This window comes from Impatiens glandulifera, chromosome 1 (assembly GCF_907164915.1).
Source record: "Impatiens glandulifera chromosome 1, dImpGla2.1, whole genome shotgun sequence".
Taxonomy (NCBI): Eukaryota; Viridiplantae; Streptophyta; class Magnoliopsida; order Ericales; family Balsaminaceae; genus Impatiens; species Impatiens glandulifera.
In genome coordinates, this window is record NC_061862.1 from 44,705,068 (window position 1) to 44,713,517 (window position 8,450).

The following is an 8,450-nucleotide window of genomic DNA, read 5'->3' on the forward strand; positions in this document are numbered from 1 at the left end:
TTAGACTGTACGTCTAATTCTATTAGACTCACGTCTAATTCCGTGTATTCATTAGACTACCCGTCTAATTCTTTACACATCTATTAGACTTACACGTCTAACTCCGATGAGTTAGACTGTACGTCCAATTCTATTAGACTCACGTCTAATTCCATTATACTTGCGTCTAATTTTATGCGAATGGAGATCAAAATCGGTCTAATGACCCTCATTAGATCCAAGTCTAAAAACATGTTGTCTTAATACACCTGTATCAAAACTCATAGATCATTTTATCATCAAAATATCAGTGGGTAAATTATTTCAACACTTAGTCAAAATAATTTGACCCAACAATTTCCCCTTTTTTGATGAAGAAATTGCAAACCTGCATACATATAACAAGACATACATTCATCCAATAAATAAACAAACAGACAACATGCAAGTAATCATTCGAAAGAGCCAGTATTCGAGAAACTTATCAACAACCATGATCAATAAAGTTAAGCAGAGTAAAAGAAGAGAGATCAATGTTCTTCCCTTTTTACTCGAGGATCGGTTGAACTCATTTCTTGCTCGGGAAGCATGTTAATGAAATGAGGATAGCCGCGACCGCCACGACCTCCTGCATTCGATCTTCCTCCACGCTCAGCAACACTGCCACGTCCTCCTTGATCAACATTGGATAACCTACTCCGTCCTCCACCATTTCTACCACCGCGCTCAGAACTACTTCGACCACCGCCTCTCTTGGTTGGCCTAGGGTTGTCATCAGAACTTAGGGCCCGCCTGGATCTTGTTTCGGTTGCTACGCCATCGTTCCTCCAGCTAGACTCACCTTGAACTGGTCGAGGTTGAGCACTTTCAGCATTTCCTAAGGCATCTTCCTTACCTTGAAATTTCCTGGCAAGGTTCTCAGCAAAAGTTTGTCCTTCATTGTCATTTCTGTTCATGCAACCCTGCATTTCTACCAGCTGATTCTTTACCAAAGCGAATTCATCCAAGGTTTCCTTGTGGCGTTCGTCATTGATGTGCCTCTCAATGTCAAATAGTTCAGTTTGGTGGTTGAAGCTTTTCTGTTGAAATTTTGAAAACTGTACATTCGAGACATGAGTTTCATAAGTATTCATCTTCAGGGTCTTATCCAGCTCAGTTAGGATTTTGAACATGTTGCTGAAATTCGCTCTTTCCTCTTCCCTGGAGATCATTGACTGACACATAGTCTTCTGAATCGAGGAAAGCATAGACTTCATAGATCTTAACAATTCATTTCCTCCAGCGGATGGACCTTCGTGAGAAGACACTTCATAAGATTCTGCAGCCATACTTTGAATAGACTCAAAGTTTGTATGAACCTGCAAGGATTGCTCAGGCTGATTAATTTCAGCATCCTTAGTCGCTTTCTCTTGTGCCTCTTCATCGTCAACTTCTCTTTGTGCCCTTTCAAATCTTTCGAGCAAACTTCCAAAATAGTGACGGGGAGTGGTTATGTTTTCGTGAATACTTCCCGCAACACCATCAGGAAATAAGTAGGTCTTAACAAACTTTGGTTGCTCATCTTGTTCCTCCTCAGACGAGGAACTTTCTTCTTCATCAATCTTCTCTTTAGAGGGTTCCCCCTCAGTTCTTGCGGTTTCAAGCTGAGTGACCTCAGCCAATTTCTCTTGAGCACCCTTTGTTCTCGCAACAGGGGTTATAAGCACATCTTCTTCAATAGGAGCTTTCAAAGCCTCCTCGACTACATCTTCCAAGATTACTTCTTCAACATTTGTCTCAAGAGCTTGTTCAGGCTCTTGAACATTCACTGTTTCTTCATCTTCATTAGGAAGCTCTTGAACAGGATGATCTTGAATGCGTCTCTCTTCGGTAGACAGGGTCCCGAATTTGATCAGGAGAGCAGCATCTGATTCATCAGCGTTTGAAATGTCCATGGCTTCTTCTTCGTTGGGCGGTTCTGCGCCAGAGCAATCGGCGCCATGAATGTATCTGGATGCAGCAGAGACATAGCCTTCCATGATATCATTCAACTTCTTCAGCACTTTGACTTCAACATCAGCTCCTCTTGCGTCAGGGTTGAAGTTTGGTTTCATGGCTTCATATATTGGGAACAGGATTTTCCCTAGAATGCAAGCTTCCACCGGTTCTCTTTTGTTTAATGCTTCACCCACATCTGAAGTTCTTGCCCACTTCAGGACCTTCTTCTCGTTTTCTACTCTTTTCTTCCATTCTTTCGTTATGGCAGTATTGGACAGAGAGTCGTTGTATTTAGAGGACAGCCTCTCAGTACACCAGGAATCATAGATTCCTAACTTTTCAGATGAAAGAACCTTTACTTGATCCAAAATGAGATCAATAATTCCTCTTGCTTCAGACACCTTCTCAGGAGCTTGAAAAGCAATAGACTTCCCTTTTCCAACAACCTCTACAGGTTTTGGAGCTGGTCTTGGTTCACCAATAACGATTCCTTTTGCCCATTTCCTGGCCCGCAACAGTTCGAAGGCCGATTGAGGTTTCAAACAGAGCTCAACAGGAAGCTCTCTACAAACAATTTTTCCGACTACCAAGGAATCCTTGGGAGCAGGAATGATGGGTTCACCAGCGACAAGGGTAGAAACAGCACCTTGTTTTGGTATAGACGACTCTGTAGCACCAACGGCTACCTGATCAGATTGAGTAACAGGGGATTCCGCCCTGTTAATAGATTCAACATTTGGACCGACTGACTCAACAACAGGCCCTTCAGCAGATTCTCTCAAGGGAGAGAAAACAGATTCGGCTTGTTCCACTTCGGGAACAACAAATTTTGGCACAGCAGCCAAAGATTTAGAAGACGTTACCTTAGCGGATTTAGACGCACGGGGCGCCTTTGTATTCTTCTCCTTTGAGGCACATGACCTCGAAGGTTTCCTCAAGAAGGTTGAGGGAGTAGATAGAGATGTCATCGGGGTTGCAGCAAGTACGCTTGGACCTTGCTTTACCCTTGAATCAACGGATTCTGTGTTCTTCTGACTTGGACTCTTCATGCTGGAGGAACTGGCCTCCGATTCATTCATGGTTCTGGATCTCTTAGCCCCTGTTGACACAACAGAAGCAGAGGGCTTTGATCGGGTGGAAGGCCTTCCACTAGTCTGGAAACTAGAGGCCCCAGATGCAGACTCTAGGTTGTTCTTCACCCTAATCAGAGTGTTGGCCACTGTAGAAGCAGTAAAAACTCTTGCAGAGTTAATTTGCGTCGGTTCGCCGACAGGAACCCCCAGAAACTTCAATAGGTGGCTCAGTTGAGCCGCACACGTGATACTCTCCTTGTTCGTCTGGCAAATAGAGTAACAGAGATTCTGAAACAGGGTATGACCCCAGTTCACTTGGATTCCTTTAGAGATGGCGCACATGTAGTCAAAACGGTCTTGACTATAAAGATTGAAAGAGTTGGACTTCCCTTGCAGCGCCTTCTCCACCACGTCGTTTAGGAGAATAAAGTGGGGTTTGAATACCTTCTTATATCCATTTACATGGATTTTAGAACCATCAGCCCTGAAGGAAGTCTTCATTTCCTCCATGATTTCAGAAGAGAGCACCAAATCGAACAGATGACCCTCCGTTGGAAGTTCAAAGAACTCCGCATACACCGCTTCATCAAATGAGATCTCTTTTCCGTTTACGGTTGCTACGATGGAATCATCCACCATAACCGCCGTTTTGAAGAACTCGCGAACTTCATCTTCATAGAAGATAAATGGTCCGCCTAGATATTTCCTTAACCCAGAATATTCTAGGGTTTGGAACATCTTCACCACCTCCGGCTTATCAAAGGAGTACACCGATGGAAAGTCCACCTGCAAAGTACAGTGACCGAGCGTGATTTTCTTCACAATTTTGAGAGAATATGAATCGATACAATATCTCAAAGAGTTTTAGTGAGAGAAATGCAGGAAAACTAGGGTTCTTAGAGATTTCGAGAGATTGAAAGTTTTCAAAATCATGCAAGAATGTCCTTATATAAATGAAAGATGGAAATGCTGAATAACCGTCTATTCTAGGGGTATGGCCCATTAATAAATGTTAGACGTCCTTTTTCAAGAAGTAATCATTAAAAATGAGGGTATATCAGTCATTTTCTCTAAACTTGATAGACACGTGTCTTTATGTTATTAAGAGATGACTATTTGATATTTTGAGCGGGAAAAGTAGATAGCTCTCAGTGTGTGACAGTTGTCCCTAATCAGTCTAATCGGCACGTAGTTAGACGTTTTTCTTACTTCACAAATAACACAGCGTCTATTAGACGGATGAGTGTATTAGACGCATACGTCTAATTCCGTGTAAATAACAAATCCGTCTAATGTTTATTAGACATGTCCGTCTAATTCCGCATAAACACAACGTGTTAGATGTGTGTTTATTAGACGTGAGCATCCTTTTGCTCAAGACGTAAAAACGTCTAACGTCTATTAGACGTGTCCGTCTAATTGCGTGGATATAAAATCTCAACATATAGACTTAGATGTATGAATTGTGAGCAAAAATACGTCTAAGTACATACTTTTTCTTTTAGACACCCTTGTCTAATTAGACCGATTAAGGATATTCGTCTAGAGAATATCTTTAATTCCAAAGAAATTTTTCTTCTCAAAAATGAATATGGACATTAGAGTTTTATAAACAATTTTTGTGGTCCAAAGACCAAAAATATTTTTAACAACAAAAAAATATTCTTCCAGAATGGCAAGTGCCATTGTTGATCTTCCAAGCTGTGTACTCAGATGAGTACTCTTCTAGCTTCCTTCATGCTATCCTCCTGCATCACCTACAAAATAAACTATTTACAAATCTTGGTACCCATACTCAATTGGGTCCTCGATCAATTAGTCCCTTAGGAATCCATATTTGAGTTATTCTGATGGATTTCCCATTTTGTGTTGTGATTAATGCATAAGATTTTGACTTAGCAGATGACTTCCTGCTAGCCACTAATCCTTTGACTATTGAAGAAGGTTTTCTTTTCAAGTTCCTTGACTTAGAGTCAGGTTTTAAGTTACCATACTTATTAGCCTTTTCAAGCTTATTCTTGAGCCAGCTAACAGTTGGTGGAACATAAACTATTTCATTTTTGAAAACAACTTCTTCATGAATAGGATCAGATTCAATGTCAGTCATACTTCCTTTGACAAAACTTATTGGCTTAAGTTTGTCATTTGACTTTGACTTTTTGCAGGACAGGTTAGGATCATTGCTATCAAATCCCAATCTGGATCTAGATCCAGCAGGTTTCAACATGTTGATCTGATATTTGACAGCATCACCAAACCTTGTCCATGCACAGACAACATAGTTAAGCCTTTTGTTTTCTGATGAAAGAGTTTGAATATGTTCTTTGAGCATCTCATTTTCAGATGAGATTTCTTCAATTTTCTTTTCAAAAACATGTGATTCTTTCTCTTTAGTCAGATTTGGTTCATTTAAATCTGATGAAGATTTAGTTTCATTTAGAGATTCTGCTAGCTTTCTGTACTTGATGACCATTTCATCTAGTGCAGCTACCAGTTGTTCCCTTGAAAACTTTTCGGAGGAGAAATCAAATACCTCAGTTTCCTAAGTTCCTTCCTCATATTCTCTGGCCATGAAGGAAGCCACGTCTTCTTCATCACTTTCACTTGATGAGAAGTACGAGCCACGGCTGCTTCTTTTGTTATTTCCGTCACCGGCCATAAGAGCCTTTAGCTCTTTTCCGTCTTCCTTGGCATCTTCACGCTTTGGCTTCCGGCATTCCAATGCATAATGACCTTTAATACCATAGTTAAAACAAGTAACATTAGCTTTAGATTTTCTATTATCATTAGAATTTGAAGAGTTAGAGTTGCTCTTCTTCATGAAGTCGCCAAACTTCTTCACAAAGAGAGACATGGCATCGATGCTCAGCTGCTGAGCTGCCATCTTCACGTCCGGAGAAGTTGGTGGATCTTCAGCAGTCACCAACGCCTTGGCAATAATAACGGACGAGGGTTGATCTTTTTCCATCCTACAGTTCAGCTCGAACTCATAGGCCTTGAGGTCAGCGAAGAGATCAAAGAGAGAGATCTTGTTCAGATCCTTGGATTCTCTCATCTCCATAGTCTTTATGTCTCATTCCTTTGGAAGAGCACGCATGACCTTGATAGCAAGCTCCCGGTTGCTATAGGTCTTGCCTAGGATGGACAGAGAGGAGACGATCTTGCTGAATCTGGTGTCGAAATCATTCATTGTTTCACCAGGACGCATTTTGAAGTTGTCGAACTGTTGAGTGGCAACCATGATCTTGTTTTCCTTGGTTTGCTCGTTGCCCTCACACAGTTGAGTGAGTCTGTCCCAGACCTCTTTGGCAGTGTCACATTCGATGATGTAGTTGAACATACTGTCATCGAGAGATCTGTACAGAACATCAAGAGCCATGTTGTTGAGGTTGTTCTGCCTCTTTTCATCAGCAGTCCAGTCGGCCTTCTCCTTATCAATCTCTATAGGACCTTCTGTGACAACACTCCACATGTCATCATGAAGAGATGAGAGATGAGCACGAACCCTTTTCTTCCAAACAATATGGTTTTCGCGAGAGAAAGTTGGAATGGTTGTAGCATTGGCATCTTTGGGTATGTTAGACATATTTCAGGAAAGGCTTGAGAATAGAAACAAGGCTCTGATACCAATTGATAGGATCGACTTTATCAATAGAGATGGGGTCTGGCTAATGATGAAGGCTTAAAAAAATAGTTTGAAAGAAATCCTGTTAGGGATTTAATTCTCTTTCTATTCTACGCAAACTTGTATAAACACTTGAAACAGATTCAAGGCGGAATTGTTTACTTGGGTTTGAAGCACAAGATGAAATATGAAAAGATAACAAAAATGAAGAACACAACAGTTTGTTTATGGATGTTCGGAGAAACTCTCCTACGTCACCCCTTCTTCCAACCACCGGAAGGATTCACTATATGATGAGAATCAAATACAGTTTACACACACACTTAGCTCACTATTGAACAGAACAATTTCTGTTCAATTACAAGAAGATGAAGAATATCACTCAGCTAATGGTGTTTTGATTCTAGCTCTCTCTCGATTCACACACAGTACAATCAGAAAGAAGCTTCACAGAAATAAGTTCAGTAAGCAAGATGATTGAGTAGTCTCTCTCTGCAAAATCAGAATGCTTGTTCGTAAGATTGGTTGATAAAGTCGCTTTTTCGTCCGTTGCTCTAAGGATTGATTAAATACTGAGCAGGAGCTAACGGTCGAATCTTCAAGAATGATACGTGGCGCTCTTCCATTGGAAAGCCTCCATTGTATGCAGCAGGTTCTGAGCATAGGGATCGTGGTCGTACCAAACTGGTAGTGCGCCGAATATTCCATCAAAGATGTACCTGCAAAACGGGTAATGTGAGGAAAATTCTCTTATGTGGTATTCCTTGATTAGATGCATATAGCTGTTGTACTAATCTTCACAGGAAAGTGGAGCAGGAGTAGGGTACAGCTATAGCACGTGGGTAGGAGAAATGCTAAATTCAAGCGTACTGCTTGAATTAGAGCATTAGACGTATTTTAGTTAGACGGATCAGTCTAATGAAATAAAGTCAACTCCTTCTGATGAAAAACGTCTATTAGACCGCCTGGTCTAATATAATTAGACTCGCGTCTAATTTCAATAACCATTAGACGGGTACGTCTAACTCCACTGAGTTAGACTACACGTCTAATTCCGGTTCTACCTCAGACTTGTCTGAAGGAGTTAGACATACGTCTAACTTTCAATAATTAGACAACCCGTCTAATTATAATAACCATTAGACTGGCACGTCTAACTCCACTGAGTTAGACTGCCCCGTCTAATTCCGGTTCTACTTCAGACTTATCTGAAGGAGTTAGACCTACGTCTAACTTTCACTAATTAGACAACTCGTCTAATTAAAATAACCATTAGACCGGCACGTCTAACTCCACTGAGTTAGACTGCCCCGTCTAATTCCGCGTATTCATTAGACCATCCGTCTAATTCTTTATGTCTATTAGACTTACATGTCTAACTCCGATGAGTTAGACTGTACGTCTAATTCTATTAGAATCACGTCTAATTCCGTGTATTCATTAGACTATCCGTCTAATTCTTTACGTCTATTAGACTTACACGTCTAACTCCGATGAGTTAGACTGTACGTCTAATTCTATTAGATTCACGTCTAATTCCGTGTATTTATTAGACTACCCGTCTAATTCTTTACACATCTATTAGACTTACACGTCTAACTCCGATGAGTTAGATTGTACGTCCAATTTTATTAGACTCACGTCTAATTCCATTAGACTTGCGTCTAATTTATGCGAATGGAGATCAAAATTGGTCTAATGACCCTCATTAGATCCAAGTCTAAAAACATGTTGTCTTGATACACCTGTATCAAAACTCATAGATTATTTCATCATCAAAATATCAGTGGGTAAAT